General features: G+C 40.1%; 1 protein-coding gene across 1 annotated transcript in view; it reads left to right on the forward strand.

The window, feature by feature from the left end:
- LOC135511081 (muscarinic acetylcholine receptor M3-like) overlaps positions 1-18369 on the forward strand; it is a 112859-nt gene that overhangs the window by 38912 nt on the left and 55578 nt on the right. The window contains exon 2 of the mRNA XM_064932591.1: positions 13252-13380. The gene's annotated coding sequence lies outside the window, so the exon portion shown is untranslated. The remainder of the gene's footprint in view (positions 1-13251; positions 13381-18369) is intronic.

Genomic DNA, 18369 nt, shown 5'->3' on the forward strand with positions numbered 1-18369 from the left:
GGAGGCTGAAGAAATGTGGCTTGTCACCGAAAACACTCACAAACTTTTACAGATGCACAATCGAGAGCATCCTGTCGGGCTGTATCACCACAACCATAAGGCTCTCCAGAGGGTAGTGCGGTCCGGGGGCAAACTACCTGCCCTCCAGGACACCTACATCACCCGATGTCACAGGAATGCCAAAAAGATCATCAAGGACAACAACCACCCGAGCCACTGCCTTTTCACCCCACTATCAACCAGAAGGCGAGGTCACTACAGGTGCATCAAAGTTGGGACCGAGAGACTGAAAAACAGCTTCTTTCTCAAAGCCATCAGACTGTTCAACAGCCATCACTAACATTGAGTGGCTGCTGACAACATACTGACTCAAATCTCTAGCCGCTTTAATAATAAAAAATTGGATGTAATAAATGTATCACTTGTCACTTTAAACAATGTCACTATATATAATGTTTACATACCCTACATTACTCATCTCATATGTATATATTGTACTATACCATCTACTGCATCTTGCCATTGCCGCACGGCCATCGCTCATCCATATATTTATATGTACATATTCTTATTCATTCCTTTACACTTGTGTGTATAAGATAGTTGTGAAATTGTTAGATTACTTGTTAGATATTACTGCATGGTCAGGACTAAAAGCACAAGCATTTCGCTACACTCGCATTAACATCTGCTAACTATGTGTATGTGACCAATAAAATTTGATTTGATTTGAAGGTTTTCATTTTGAGCCCTGACCCATACAGAAAGATGCTTGAGTGCTGCGATAAAAAGTAGGCTATAGGCTATAGATTCTTAATTCCCATCCTAATTCAGAAGAAATGTATAATTGGTGACATTATAAAGAGATAAAAGCACATTTGATTACTATGCACTTCTTACTCATTACGTTTGTACAAATAGACAACTTTCAATCAATCATTCACTGGTGTGTCATCACTATGATTTTGGAGCTGTATAGGACTGAGGCCATCACTTCTCTCCCAGTCATCGCCAACCAGCTCTCCGGACTTTCGAAGACAAGGTCATATGCACCCTCCCATATAGCATTCTTGTCTTCCTCCACAACCACTGCTCTAAAACCTGTGGCTGTTGCCTTGTGGATTTGGTAACTTCATCCAGCACAGCCTTTAGCGGTGACACAACAGTCAGAATTGGAGTCTCTTTTCCTAGCTACTTGAAGACTAGAACTAGCTTGTTGGAAAATTAGGCTTTTCCCAAAGCCTGTTGGCAAGACTGCCATTACATCCTCCCCTCGCACAAATGATCAAAATGGTGAAAAACAAAAAATGGTTGGTCGTTACTATGTGGCATCTCCTTTTCAGAAAGCTCCATCAGAGTTTTCTAACTTTAGCTACTGGCTTGTTTACTTATCTCTGGTGGGGGGGGCGTAGGAAATTGACGTGGATGCGTGAGGGACATTGCACATGCAGATAGCGTGCATAAGAAGACCAATCAAAACATTTGGTCAAATTCTGAGTGAATATCTAATTTTACACAACCTCCTGTCCAGACCAGTGAGTCACAGCTCTTCTTCACATTTACATTTACTTCACTGTGTAGTCACTAGTCACGTGGGTTGTGCCAGCCAGGCTAATACTTTACAAACGTTCTGCCTATGGACCTTCCTCATTAGAATTCGTATAGTGGTTGAAATTAGGCCTGTCAAACAAATAAAATAATTAATCAAGTTAATGGTATGAGTTCATTGTGATTAATCACAATTTTTTAATTTGCTCACATTTGGCCCTAAATATGAAAAAAATCTCAAAAGCAGTGCATTGAGTTATAGGCATACTATGTTTTGATTGTAAGAGAAAGAAACACAAAATAATCTGTATCAGAATGTTTTTAATGGAATTTTCACCATAAACAACACAACAGTCATCACTATAAGGGATAGTGTAGGGCATTTATTATTGTAAAGGAATTATTCCTAAGTTGTTTTGTTATGGGATGCTAAGTCTATCCTCCAATGGTCAGCACTGTCATACTAAGGATCTTGGCTAGGCAGCAACCACATTCAAGTTCTTCATTTTACAGCCCAGTCCTACAGTTCTATATTAAAAGTGTAATGAGAAAAGGTTCCGGTTGGTTTTTGAATTGAAAAATGATATCCCCTACAATCTGTCTCACTCGGTCTCTTTCTCCATTTTCTGTATTAAAGTAGAGTATTTTGGGACTGCAGGACCCAATATCAAGATTTATACTTAGCTTTCATTCCCTGCCAAGGAGATAATTTGTAATCTATTGACCTGAGCTGAGTGAGGCCAGCCAGATAAACATTAGGAGCGTGTGTAACTTCAGCATTATGCTTATGAGTTATTTCCCATTCTTCCCTTGCCTGGCTACCCATCCACATCTCTCCGGCCAACTGATGTTTCTTCTCCACCATGATGCTGGATTTGCCTCATTCCACTACAATTACTAGAATGCGAACACATTCTAAATGTTCCAATTGGTCCCTGAAACTGATGGGTTGGGCCAGAGCCGGCCTACACGATGACGTCATCAACTTTGATACTCTGATTGTTTGTACCTGTTAAAGATTATCCAATCGCTGATGAATTTGTTCTTGTGCAAACAATGCCCCTCACTTTGAAGTTCAGAGTGAGTCGTTAGGCATCCTCTTCCTTCAGATGATGTGGGAAGAGGTTGAAGTCGTGAAGTCTGATGTGATGGTTGCATTTTTATCTCAGTGGCTGGTGACTATTGCTGACTGTCATATCCACCTCCTGGCAGTATATACCACTATGATACTTGACTTTTATACACTGTCAATTATTCCTTCAGTGTCAGTTTCATACAGGGCAAGGTCAGTAAACACACCTATGAACATGCTTTAAGCCCACTCCACGGTTACTGCCTTAGCCAGAAGGGAGGATTTCACCTTTGGAACACCCAGTAGAATTCAAGTGTAAATGAATCCTCTGTAAAGATTTGGAAATGCAGTTAACATTTAACATCCAATTCATGAAGAACAACCCACTGGGCACACACTGGTTGAATCAATGTTGTTTCCTCATCATTTAAATAACATTTTGTTGAACTAAAGTGGAATAGACATTGAATTTATGTCTGTGCCCAGTGGGAAGTTGAAAGTGGAGGAGCTCTCCATCGTGCCTTCTAACCAAGCACTTTCAAATCCTTCAGTGCATCAACCAAGCAGTGTTCCTAACTGCATTTTGTATTGTAAATGTTTATGTACAGTGTTAGGCTTTGAGAACATGTATTATATCCCTGTCCATCTGTGGAACCTGCACTGCTATCCTTCCTTCAAATAGCCTCCAAGTAATCCCTAAGGATAGGTTCATTTTCTTTTAACATTCAACATTTGGCCCTAAATTGACTGTGACAGTGGAGACAGTGGGTTTGTTTGACCTTCCTCAAGATAAAGAGCTTTAGAAAACAGAATAAAGATGTATGCCTCACTTTGGCTAACACTCAAAGTATCTCCTTAGCTCTCTTTGAAGGATTATGTAAAGTAACACTTTCAAGGATTATATTGATATTAGATTATTAAAGGTATTCACTCAGATATTAGCATGCTCTCTAATAATGGGTAAATGGGATTTTGCTAGAGTTCTGATTATTCATGTTGTTTATGAAGTTCATCATGAGGGCATCAGAGAGTAAATAAAGTTTATTAACATGGACTGACAGCAACATCATTTACCGGATTTTCACTGCAAATGTTATATTTCAGTAACATCATTCATTTGTATCATTCATGAATATGCCAGGACTCAGTATGTCTCTGTGGCTAAGGAAAGAAGGAGTCTATCTGCCTTGGAAAATGATCCTGACATGTCTCATGTCAGCTGGAGAACCATTGCACCTGCATTTCAATAGAAGCCCAGTACAATTTCAGCAGAGGGTGGGACTTGACTGACACAGGTTCAAATATCCCACATTGATATTCCCTTCTCAGTTAAAAGCAGTCTAATTAAACTGCATGCCAAACTGTAAGGGTGGCCTGGTCAATATCGTAGTGCTTATTTGCTGTCACAAAAGCCATTGATAAAAGCTCTCTGATTCTTGCCCACACAATTCAGAGACAGGCTTATAAGTGGATGGATAGTTTTAAATTCATGTCTGTTGTGTTTATGTTACATTATGAAACATGGCTGTGACTTCAAGACCGCTAGCACCACTTTCTCTGTCATGAGGTTTATATAGTCGCTCCTTGAAGTAAACAGAAGAGGAGACTGATGTGGGATGCTACACATGGCTGAGTGTTGTATATGGGTTTTCCGTATGGCTGTTGTATCCTTATGTGGAGACCATTACTCATGGAATTAACATCTAAGTGATGAAAACATTAACTCATAGGATGTACTGTAGCCTACATTATAACATGTTATTTTCAGAGATGTGACTGTTTTTTCTTGAGCGGATAATTTGTAGTCTGCAAATTGACTGCAATAAGCCCAAAACAAAAATGATATTTGACTAAAACAATCATTTCAAACCTTGCTTACGATCACATATGCAATATCTCTCTATTATGCTTGGGAATACTTTGGAACAGATTTCCAAAATTAAAATCCTTGGAGCTGGTTGGCTGGTGGTTTTACAGTCTTTATGTCTTTTAATAATAATAATACAATTGCTTGTGGGCCGCCAGTTGGGGAACCCTATTATAGAGTAGAATAGCTTTTGGTCAGTGAGACTGACAGTTATGTAATTTGGATTAGAGAAAGTGATTCAATTCACACAATCATTCAAGGTGAGTGATCAAACATAATTGGATTGTAACTGATTCTATATTCCCTTACAGGACCCAGAAGGGTCTGTGGCATGCTAAGTAGGTCTTATCTGTGCAAACAGATCGGTTTAACCCACTGAGTTCCAGGCAGTCCGTGTCATGACTATAGAGATGACCATGGGTTTCTCTGGAAACAGGGGTCTTCATTCCCCACCATCAGCCACACTCTCATCCCCGACTCACCCCCTCTCACACATTCCTCTATGCGGTAGCACAGCTGGACAGAATATACACCTCAGTACGCCATCACTTCACCATAATGAGGTATTTATTAGACATGCACTAAGCCCTGACTTACCTTGGTTATTACCTATCAACGAATCAAGTAAGCATCGTTGTAGGTGGTTTAACACATATGTAAAATGTGGGTGTTATCTTGTCTTAAAAGCTTTTAGTTAGGAGATATCCAATACCATGTGTGCCCTTGTTGTTGTCATGAAGGTTTCAGGTTTGAGGCCCTTTTTTATGTCACATTGGACCTCAGACCTCTTAAAGTGGAACAGTCAACGTTTTGACTACTTTGCAGATATGAACAAACAGACAATCATAATATCAGTCAAAAATATAAAATTCTCAGTTTATGCTTCAAAACCAACTTTATAAGAGGTTTTAAGAGTAGGTTCTATTTGATGCAAAATCCCATGATGTACAGTAAGGCAATAGATGGATGCAGTTCAATGCATGAATCATATAATTTACCAATACATTTCTTGGTAGTCCCAAAAAATATTGCAGGTTGTAAATCACAGCTGGCCTGGTACATTGTTTGCTTCCTGCATTCAGGATGCACTGTTTCAGTTTCAATGACTCAATACTTTGAACAAAAACGGACAACTGTAACTCAGGCTGGAAATGTCAATACAATCAAATTAGCAAGGGCAATGATCACAAGTCAGTCATAACATGGCTAATAGGCTAGCGCACATGTCAGACACAAGACCCGTGGGTCGAATAGGACACACAAGCGATTATAAAGGAGTCAGCAGTTGAGTCATCTACTTTATGAAATTGCAGCCTGATGCCCTGGCATCAGTGCATTCAACTTCAATTGTGCCACTTTTGTGTGTCCCCTTTACAGCAAGCAGAGGAAGTCCTAGCTAGGCTACTAAAATGTTGTAGACTGGCTTTGGTTTTTAAAGCTTGACCATGAATACCCAAAAAACTAAACCTGCAACAAAACACCATGCAAAGGAGAAACATGTAGGCCTATTACAGCAACATCTGAGCAACAGCCTTGCCTGGCTACTTGCTACTCAACTACAAAGGCTTAGTTGTCAATCAAATGTATTATTTAGCTCTTTTCTGTTTTAATACATTAAAATGCTATATATGTACATACTGTAAATGGACATTATAAAGGGTCATATTTAAAAAAATACATTTAAAAAATGGCACGTTTGGGTAGCAGTTGCATGTAAAAAATAAATAAATATGCTATATCTGGCCCGGCGAATTAATTGTTTTTTCAGTGCACTGATTGAGTTTGACACCCCTGGGCTAGCGTTTCTATTGATCTAACTAGCTATTTATTTAGCAAGCTAAAAACGCAGAGCCTAACGTTAGCTAACAAGCTGCTGAGCGACTTTTTCCCCTCATATCATTTTTCTTTGGGTACAGCTAGAGATGCTGCAGGTGTCATTTAGTTAGCTAGTAATAAATGTGAATCGCTAACATATCTCTTAGTTGTCAATCAAATGTATCAAATGCATCCATCAAATGAGCAGGCAGGCAAGTTCCCATTCAGTTGTCAAAACGTGGTTTGGGACGAGCATGCATTGGCACAATTTGGCAGGCAAACTGCAGAAGGACGATGTGCATAGACAACTGAGGGAGAGAGTGATTACCTTTTTATGGTTGTTTGATCAATTGGATTGTGAAGTTCCAAAATGTCAGAGGACTCCCGTGGTGTTTGCATATTTGCAGAATATTCAGGTGAGTTTTGTGGAATTTTTCTACTGCATGTTAACACACAGTGCAGTTTAAAGTTAATTATTACAGGCCCATGTGGCAAATGGCTTATTTGCAAATAGGCCTACTGTAGCTCTGATTGGCTATGGTGCACCGGTCTGTGTAGACACCAGTCCTGGACAGGACAGATGTTTTTATTCGGTTTTATTTACTGCAATGTCTATTAATTGTCCAAACGCACGTCCGTTTCCTACTCTATATTGCTATTGAGTTTTCACAAATGCCTTGCTATACGTCATTCCGAAACATTCTATGAATTTCTGAAAATGTGAAAATTAACATATCTAGGTGCTCACTTGTACTCGCTTGTATATGAAAATATTTTAATAAGATTGAATGTTGATAAAATGCTGTCAGTTCCACTTTAAATCACTGTGAGCCCAATGTTTGACACTGCAAATGGTAGGTCCCAAAACATGTGGTTTCATACAGTTTTTCTCCCTCCAGGGTAAGATGAAGACAAACAGTCAGTGAAATGGGTTATCAACGTGGTATCAGCCAGTATATGTGCAGAGCAGATTGAAGTTATACCCTAGTTGGGCAAGATAAGACTACTCTTTAAAAAAGGAATGCCTGAGCTTACATAAATACGACCCAGCTTGTGAATTCTCCTCTAGCTGTGTGCTGAGAGAGAGGAATATGGGCTCGCTGAAGCTTAATTAAAACCAAGGTTGTGTCCTGTAGATGTTACGCTCCCCCGAACTGTCAACTGAATTCGACAGGCCGTCTGGCTAGAGCACAGACAGACAGCCACTGTAGCTTATATTTCGAGCAAGGGTAGCTGTGTGTTACATATGTTATGAAAATAATGAATGAAACTAATGAGATAATGTCAAGAGGACTATGGACATGTCCCGTTTAGTTCATTTAATGTTAATGACCAATACTCCCTGAGAACCCTTTCGATGATAATTCGGACCAATTATAAATACTTAAGCTTAAATAAGTTATTCTTATAACCTTACTATGACCTTATTATGACGTGAATTCACCCACCCACGCGCACACACACTCACAGGCACTTACACACAAACACATGCTCACATGGACACACCTCACACACACATGCACACTTAGATTAGCAATGGCCTATTGTGTTAGAAAGTCTCATGTCAGATGATTTCCATTTCTCATTATGGAGGAAAAGTCATCCTATTCATGCTTCACGCATATTAAGAGTCACATTAGCCTTTCTCTTCAGATTAAGGAAGGAAGCTGGGAACATGTTCATTGTCTCATTTTAACTCCATATCCTTTTTATGGCAATCATACGAATGTCTTTGAATACTCAGCCAAAAGCTGCCTATAATTAGCTAAGTGAGGTCACTGATCTTAAAATGAAATACCATGTCTTGTTGGAATGCACTAACTGTAAAAAGACTGTTTTTGGGGAGAATGAGAATTGGTCATACAGTATGTCAATAGACAACCAATTCATGGTTACAAAGTAAGTGGAAAATATTTAGCTACATACAGAATTTGTGTTGATGATGATGTTTGTCAATACAGAAGCTATTCCTTTTTATTATCACTAATATGCAGCAATATTGATCTATTGATCTAGCCCATCGTTCAAGTGCAACATGCGATGAAAGGACCTTCCAATACAATCAGCACAGGAAATTAATTGTTTTACATCTGCTGTAGTACTGTTACTATAATACTGTAGTCAGCTACCTGTATAGAAATCCTATCTGTGCTTCTAATAAGGTCCCATCCAGCTTGTCATTGGCCCATTCTCATTGAGTGTCTCCCGCAACAGACCCTTTCTTTAGCAAAGATGTTTTAGTCTTGGAACTCATTCATGACCAGTGGTATTTTTTTATGGGTTGATAGGGGGTTCATATTTTCTCTTAACTAGAAGACTTATTTAATCAGATGTCATAAATTCTTTCTCCTTTGTTTGCATATCAAGCAATGCAGAGCAAGTATCAGTAGGTGTCACGCTGTATAAATCATTGGATTCAGGCACAGGAATTCGTAATGGGGGGGGGGGGGGGCGAAGCCCTAAGGCATGGGGACGAAGCCCAAAACAAACACCTGTACGAAAACACAGGAATGTAACCCCAACATAATGAGCGAGATAAAGCCTCTAATAAATACACGGGACGAGACCTGCAATACACTACACGGTACGAGATCCGTAATAGAAAATGCACAACAATACACAGGACATGACCCGTAATAACAAGGGCACAATACACGCAGCACGAAAGACGAAAACACAAAGCACAGGTACTCACAAACCAGCTGACATGGGTACAATAACCAACAAAACAATGGTGAACAGAGGGCACATATATACAATTACTAATCAGGGGAATTGGAATCAGGTGTGTGTAATGAGACAGTTCGGGGATGCCTAGGGTCCGGTGACATAGACCCCCGGAACTGGTGCACGGGAGTCAGTGACAGTAGGTCTATGAAGAGACTGTTTGTTTGACATATGCAACCCAGTGGGCAATGGAAGCCATTTGAAGTGAGCTTCTCGTGGACCTGTGAAAGGTTCAACGAATTGTGTGAGGGGTAGAAATGTACGGATTTCTCCATTCCCTCCGGCCATTGCGTTCAGCAGTTCAATGACGAGACATGTCTCAGTCCCTGGAGCAAAAACTTTGTGCTATACAGGATCACAAGTACAGAACATCAATAAGCTGCTCCCAAACATTTTAAAACAGCATCAGGAAATTGAGTCTATCATAGTTCATGTGGGATTCAATTACATTATGAAGGGCAGCTCAGAACAGCTCAAGATGGATTTTAAAGAACTGATTGGGTCACTGCTTGACACCAACAAACGCCCTATAATATCTGTCCCTCTACCCTCCCTAAATCGTGGCATTGAACGTTTCAGCAGACTTTTAGCCCTCCATAACTGGCTACGAGACTACTGCACCTCTGTGGGTATAACATTTATTGACAATTTTGCTTCCTTCTGGAGACAAAGCTCGTTTTATAATTACGATGGTATCCACCCAAATCATTTGGGTTCCTGGATCCTTTCACAGCGACAATGATTTATATAATGGCCTTAAGCCCAGCTCAGTTAATCCCTTCCATTGTGTTGATCAGTTGTCATAATGTTTCAGCAAATGTACATTATCCCAGGGGTGTTGGAAGACACAATGTAAGTAACCTAATTTTTGTCCCTCTAAATGCCCTGAATGTCTCTGCTGACCCCACTGCTATTGTATACAGTAATCATGTGCCTATAAACAAGAGTTATACTTTTAGCACTCAGGTGGTGTGTCATAGTAGGAAGTCCACTGTGTGCAGCTCACCCTGCACTAACATAAATAACATGAGCATGTCTACTTCTGCTAAGCTTCCCAGTAATGACAACAATCAAGCATCCCAGAAAAGTGCTAAAAATAGCCCACATTGACATTTGTAGCCTAAGAAACAAGGTTCATGAGTCAATAACTTGCTAGTAACAGATGATATTCATATTCTGACTATCTCTGATACAGTGGTAGCAATACATGGTAATAACATCTACAGAAAATACAGAAATGCCAATGAGGGCGGTGTTGCGGTCTATATTAAAAAACACATTTCTGCAAATGTTATAGATAATCTCATGTTAAATACTGTTGAAGTAATATGGCTAGGTTCATCTGCCTGACCTAAATCCATTCTTGTGGGAAGCTGCTATAAACCACCAAGTGCTAACAGTCTGTATCTGGATAATATGTGTGAAATGCTTGATAATGTACAGTATGTGATATTAACAGAGAGGTATATTTTCTGTAACCAGTGCCTGCAACCTGGTTCAGGTTATCAGTCAACCTACCAGGGTAGTTACAAACAGCACAGGAATTAAATCATCAACATGTATTGATCACATCTTTCCTAATGTGGCAGAAATTTGCTTTAAAGCAGTATCCAACGCAAATTTATAAAATTGCTTATTCCAGTTACTAATAAGCATGCACCCATTAAGAAAATGACTGTAAAAACTGTTAAATTCCATTGGATTGATGAGGAATTGAAAAATTGTATGGTTGAGAGGTATGAGGAAAAAAGGTATGGCAATATGTCTGGCAGCACAATCGATTGGCAAACATAGATTGAGAAATCATGTGACTAAATCTAATAACAAAAAGAAGAAGACACTATACTATGAAACAAAGATAAATTATATATAGAATGATAGTTAAAGTCTTTGGAGCACCTTAAATTACATTTTGGGCACAAAGGCAAACTCAGCTCCATCATTCATTGAGTCAGATTGCTCATTTATCACAAAACCTACTGATATTGCCAATACTTTAATTGCTTTTAATTGGCAAGATTTGTAAACTTAGGCATGACATGCCAGCAACAAACGCTGACACTACACATCGAAGTATATCTGACGAAATTATGAAAAACAATCATTGTAACGTAATGTGAGTGTGGAAGAGGTGAAAAAATTATTGTTGTCTGTCAACAACGACAAGCCAACTTGGATGGAAAATTATTGAGGATAGAAGCGTACGATATTGCCACTCCTATTTGCCATATCTTCAATTTAAGCCTACTAGAAAGTGTGTGCCCTCATGCCTTGAGGGAAGCAAAAGTCATTCCGCTACCGAAGAATAGTAAAGCCCCCTTTAGGGGCTCAAATAGCAGAGCCAACTTTTGGAAAAAAATTGTGTTTGACCAGATACAATTCTATTTTACAGTAAACAAATTGACAACAGACTTTCAACACGCTTATAGTGAAGTACATTCAACAAGCACTTACACAAATGACTGATTATTGGCAGAGAGAAATTGATGATAAAAAGATTTTGGGGGCTGTTTTGTTAGATTTCAGTGTGGCTTTTGACATTATCGATCATAGTCTGCTGCTGGAAAAACGTATATGTGTTATACACCCCCTGCTATATTGTGGATAAAGAGTGACCTGTATAACAGAACACAGAGGGTGTTCTTTAATGGAAGCCTCTCCAACATAATTCAGGTAGAATAAGGAATTCCCCAGGGCAGCTGTCTAGGCCCCATACTTTTTTCAATCTTCACTAACGACATGCTTGAGTAAAGCCAGTGTGTCTATGTATGCAGATGACTCAACACTATACACGTCACTCAACAAAGAGCTGTAGTTAGTTTCAGAATGGGTGGCAAGGAATAAGTTAGTCCTAAATATTAGTCCTAAGCTAAAAGCATTGTATTTGGGACAAATCATTCACTAAACCCTAAACTTCAACTAACTATTGTAATGAATCATGTGGAAATTATTGCTTGGAGTAACCCTGGATTGTAAACTGTCATGGTCAAAACATATTGATACAACAGTAGCTAAGATGGGGAGAATCCATAATCTATCCATAATATAGCGCTTCTCTGCCTTATCACCATTATCAACAAGGCAGGTCCTACAGGCCCTAGTTTTGTCGCACCTGGACTACTGTTCAGTTGTGTGGTCAGATGCCACAAAGAGGGACTTAGGGAAATTGCAATTGGCTCAGAACAGGGCAGCACGGCTGGCCCTTGGATGTACTCAGAGAGCTAACATGAATATTTTGCATGTCAATCTCTGCTGTCTCAAAGTGGAGGAGAGTTTGACTTCATCACTACAATGTACTTGTGAGAAGTGTTGACATGTTGAATGTACCAAGCTGTCTTTTTGAACTACTAGCACACAGCTTGGACACAGTCTCTTCACAGTCCCCAAGTCCAGAACAGACTACACATTACTACATAGAGCCATGACTACATGGAACTCTGTTCCACATCGAGTAACTCATGCAAGCAGTAATATTAGATTTAAAAAACGGATCAAAATATAACTTATGGAATAGAGACACAAACCCAGGCACAGACACACAATACATATACACACACGATTATATATGCACTATACACACATTTACACATGGATTTTGTGATGTAGATATGTGGTAGTAGAGTTGTGGCCTGAGGGCACACACTTAATGTGTTGTGAAATCTGTTGTGAATGTATTGTAATGTTTTTAAAATTGTATAACTACCTTAATTTTGCTTCCTTGGCAGCAGCTTATGGGGATCCATAACAAATACAAATACAGATAGGCGTGATGTAATCAGATGAATTGAGTCTTCTGAGAGCTGATTTACGTAGTGACCCAAAGAATGTCTACAGTCACTACTGAGCCTGTATCTCAGCTTTAACGGCAAATCAACTCCAGCACATATCTGAAAGGCATCAAAGATTTTTTTGCCTTCTAAAGGTGACGGAGAGACATTTTTCTGTAGGTCCAGTCCTTTTTTAGGGACTTTTGTTATTGTATTTCAACACAGTATTCCAAGGTTCTCTGTTCAGTTCATGAGGTGTATTGTTAATGGGTTATAACCCTTTTAGGTTCTATATAGCCTCTTAATTCTATGAGTGTACAGTAGTTTCAACAAGGACTGATCCAAACTTCAATTTCGTCTCTCTCTTTCTCTCTCTCTCTCTCTCTTGCTCTCTCTCTTGCTCTCTTTCTTCTTTCCTCCCCCTCTCCCTCCCTCCTGCCCCCCCTCTCCTCCAGACACCATGACCCAGTTGGAGGATAAGCACTCACAAGTGGACGGCACAGATACTAAAATGGACGTCATAGACGCTGAAATGCACTCCACTGAAAGGTGACTTCCAGCCACTTCACCTTCCCAAACTTTTGGTGAGTAAACTGAATCCTTCACAGCTCTGTGGACGGATAAGAGACACATGTTCCTTCCCCCTGCCTGTCGCTGTCTACTTGTTTTCTCATAAAGACCTTACTGTATATAATGGTAATCATAGAAAGACTTTATGTTCCAACTGAGGAGAGCTGTCTTCAGCTGAATCAATCATCTTTTTCATGTTTTTGTCGTTGTTTTCTGCCGGCCCACACTCTTAAATGGCAGTCAGCTGACTAGGCCTAAACCTCTCTTGCTTTAAACTTGCAGTATTGATTGGCTGGCCCCAGTAGAATTGTGTTTTCATCTGGGTGAGAAACATGCCTGGGAAAAATCTTTATTTCTTAATTAAGACGCAGTCTCATCATACACCGTTTCATTCCCTTTTTTTAGAATGACAAAAAATATACATCATCATCAATTTGAGATTGCCTCCATCTGGAGAATAGGCCTTTATGACATACAGACCCCCTGTTGTGTGTGAGTGTGTCAGACGAAGGGGATACACACCCCTACTGTGTGTCAGACAAGGGGCATGTGGTGATAGATATTGATCGGTGATCAGATGCATTAATGTGGACTGTTTCTCACACTGGGTCAATGTGGGATTGTGCGTGAATGTGCATGTGTGTTCATGCTTGTGGGTGTGTGTGGGGGGGGGGGGGTTTGTACATGTCTGTAAGTGTGATTGTACTTTTCACTTGCTCCCCTCAGAAATCAATTCATGGAGAATGGAGAGATTCCAGACCATGTGGCATTCAGATTTTTTATTTTTTTTAATTATTTTACCCCCTTTTTCGTGATATCCAATTGCTGGTAGTTACTGTCTTGTCTCATCGCTACAACTCCCGCACAGACTCGGGAGAGGCGAAGGTCGAGAGCCATGCGTCCTCCGAAACACAACCCAACCAGGCCGCAATACTTCATAACACAGCACGCATCCAACCCAGAAGCCAGCCGCACCAATGTGTCAGAGGACACACCATACACCTAGCGACCTGGCCAGTGTGCACTGCGCCCGGCCCACCACTGGAGTAGCTAGTGCGTGATGAGACAAGGATATCCCTGCCGGCCAAACCCTCCCTAACCCGGATGACGCTAGGCCAATTGTGTGCCGCTCCATGGGCCTCTCAGTCGCGGCCGGCTGCAACAGAGCCTGGGCTTGAAGCCAGAGTCTCTGGTGGCACAGCTAGCACTGTGATGCAGTGCCTTAGACCACTGAGTCTCTGATGGCACAGCTAGCACTGTGATGCAGTGCCTTAGACCACTGAGTCTCTGGTGGCAAAGCTAGCACTGTGATGCAGTGCCTTAGACCACTGAGTCTCTGGTGGCACAGCTATCACTGTGATGCAGTGCCTTAGACCACTAAGTCTCTGGTGGCACAGCTAGCACTGTGATGCAGTGCCTTAGACCACTGAGTCTCTGGTGGCACAGCTAGCACTGTGATGCAGTGCCTTAGACCACTGAGTCTCTGGTGGCACAGCTAGCACTGTGATGCAGTGCCTTAGACCACTGAGTCTCTGGTGGCACAGCTAGCACTGTGATGCAGTGCCTTAGACCATTGCGCCACCTGGGAGGCCTAAAGTCCGATTTTTAAGGATTGCGACCTACGTAGAAAGGCTAGTTACGTGACTCATGTTCAACATTGTTCAATCAACTGGTGTCCTTCAAAATAGCCTCCAGATATAGTTTATTTATATGATTATGCATTGGCTCAGATTTGTGTCAGACACTGACCTATGGGTTGATATAAGTGCAACCCCCTACCACACAATATCATTCGGACTTGATTGACATTGGCAATATACTCCCAAATATTTTGTGCTTACCTAACCACTCAAATGGTGGCCTAAATTGATGATGGACGTCTGTCAGTTCAATGAAAACAAAAAGAGAAGGGCCATTCAGTTTTATATGAAGACTTTTCCATCCATACTGACAGAGATGAGTTTCAATTGTATTTCAACAGAGGCTTGCAGGGCCTTGGCTATTTGAGGCAATGTTCTGTACGCTAAACAAGATTGACTTCATGATCGATAGAACAGGCCTTACATCAGGCCAAAATAATTGTTTCAAGCTCTGCTGGGGTATACATGGGCTCTCCAATCTGCCTGGTTATAAATCCGATAGAACTGTGTCAACATCCGTTTGTGAAACTGAGGTAGCAATATTCACCAAGTGATGTAATTAAACAGTTTTTGTCATTTCATTTTTGTGAATATAATTACTTGTCCAGAATAATGCCTGGAGTCCACTCATTGTTTGGATCTCAGCGGTGTCTCCTATTAAAGTAACTGTTTCCATATTTCTATGAAATATGACCTAAAATGAATTACAATATGAGTGAAATAGTTTTCCTTCCAAAAATAGGTATTTCAAGTATTTTAAAAAGCATCTTTCCTGTGTTATAATGGTGTGGGCATACCCCAACAACAGACTGGTGTGGACATATACTGGTCATTAAAAATAGTCATGCATTTTGAGCACTAATTGGCAAGCTCAGCCAATGAGCCAACATAACATCATGTTCTATGAGGAAATAGCAAGCATTTTTGAAACGGTCTGTTTGAAATACATGTTTTGGGTGGGGGTTTTGAAGTGTTTTTCTCCAATTTATGCTTTGGCCACAAATACGAGTATAGGACGAGTCAACAACAGTATTTGGGTATAAGTTAATGGAATATTAACTCAGCGGCGTGGTATACTGTATGGTTATAGTATCTCATGTCAACCCATGTTATATTCTTCATTTTAGTCTGTAGTAACCAGTAGAAACCGGGTCTCATTCCGGATAATAAGGTTGGGGACAAACAGGGGCTGTATGAAAGGTTAATATGAGGACTCAGTGTTGAGATAATTGGAACCGCTGAGACATCATTAAAATGGGTCTTGCATATTAGAAATGATGAAGGTTAGGTTAGGTGACTTTGTTTTGATCTGGTTCTGGAATCTGATAAAGCTGTTTTATATCGTTGTTTTTCATACAAACAGAATAAACTAGTCATGATTATTTTATAAATGTTGTGTTCTTTGCTGGGTTGTTGGTCACGGGTCTGTACGTGTGTGCTTTTGGTATTCAGATGCAGTCTTGAACCGCATTCATTTGCAACTCTTAAATATTCACTATGCTGCCTACAGTAGATTTTGGTTCAATGATGTTTTCCAATGTGATTCTTTTTTATACACCAATTAAGTATGCAATGATGAGTGACAGGGCAGATTATTGGGGAACAACAAAGCCACAAGGCTGTAGACATGTCGGTCGATCAGAACACAGATTTTTCTAAACCTATTTTTTAATGATTGTTATGGACTCAGTGTTTTGCTGTGTACTGCATTATGAGTTACTGTTAAAATTGCAGGCATTGATTGTCTGTTTATAACCTAAAAAAACATCCCCTCCTCCTCCTCGAAGGAACACTTATTACGATCCGTCCTCGCAGCCCAGGAGGGGTATTTTTCATGCATGACAAGACTGCAAAAGTACTCACCTCAAGGAATGTTGCCATCGTCTTGGTAAAATCTTAAGGTGGCATTAGTTCTTATGGAGGTACAAATTAAAACTTAGCCATACTGTTGTATTCCAAGCGTTCCTGTCTCTCTTCCCTTCAGGGCATCTATAGACTCTGTCATGATCAATAGATGTAGAATTTGAGCCAGTTTGCCATATCAGGAAACATTTTCCTGCAGCAACTAGACATGTGAATTATTATGTGGCCTATAATTAATGGACATTTTTGTAAGGGTTGATACATTTTTCATATGGGAAAATCAAGTCTGAAATTTTAATGTGGAAATTACAAACTTCAGAAAACTTTAACCTCAAATACACTATAATGTTCTAAATGTCCCGCATTGCATGAAAGTTCTCCTGCAACAGGGTGATCAAATTAAGATCCTACATCTGTATATCATGACTGCCATTAATTAAGACCAATGGGTAGAGGATGGCAGAACATGACAATGAGAGATGAAGGGTATAGAGGAGTAAGGGAGCCAGAAGCCCACGGTGTGAGTCTACCCTTGATTACTTTTTAATTGGCTACTTGTAAATGCCCCAGGGCTGTTGTCACCAGACAAAGTAACTGGCAAGGCAAAGTGATTTGAATTCCATGTCAGTCTTGGGAGTGGATAAGGGAACTGGCAGGTATACAGAAGTGGGTGAAGACACATTCTGTCAATCCCCTAGTCAGTGGAGCTGCTATGTTCTGAATAACTCAATCTGGGACCTTTTAAAAAGACAGATAGTGGCGCTATCATTTCCCTTCAGTTATTCAGTTAATCTGCCCAATCAAATAGAGATTTCAAAAATACTATTAGCCCTACAGCCATGATTTATGTTCCTCACAAATGAAAACTTATCGCCGTACTACATTGCATTCGGAAAGTACTTAGACCCCTTGACTTTTCCACATTTTGTTAATTAAGTTACAGCCTTATTCTAAAATAGATGAAATTGTTTTTTTCCCCTCATCAATCTACTCACAATACCCTATAATGGCAAAACAAAAACCTTTAAAAAATATCACATTTAAGGATTCTGTTACGGTTTTCTTCCTGGGAAGGAGAGGAGGACCAAAATGCAGCGTGGTTATGGTTGAACATCTTTAATAAAGATGATAACGTGAACAATATACATATACAAAACAAGAACACATGGGGAAAAAACTGGTGCAAAACACAGAGACAGGAAACAATCACCCACGAAATATCCAAAGAATATGGCCGCCTAAATATGGTTCCCAATCAGAGACAACGATAAACACCTGCCTCTGATTGAGAACCACTCTAGGCAACCATAGACTTACCTAGAATACTACACTGAACACAACCCCATCAATCTACAAAACCCCTAGACAAGACAAACACATAATCACCCATGTCACACCCTGGCCTAACCAAAATAATAAAGAAAACACAGAATACTAAGGCCAGGGCGTGACAGATTCAGACCCTTTGCTCAGTATTTCATTGAAAAACCTTTGGCAGCA

This window comes from Oncorhynchus masou, chromosome 23 (genome assembly GCF_036934945.1).
Source record: "Oncorhynchus masou masou isolate Uvic2021 chromosome 23, UVic_Omas_1.1, whole genome shotgun sequence".
Taxonomy (NCBI): domain Eukaryota; kingdom Metazoa; phylum Chordata; class Actinopteri; order Salmoniformes; family Salmonidae; genus Oncorhynchus; species Oncorhynchus masou.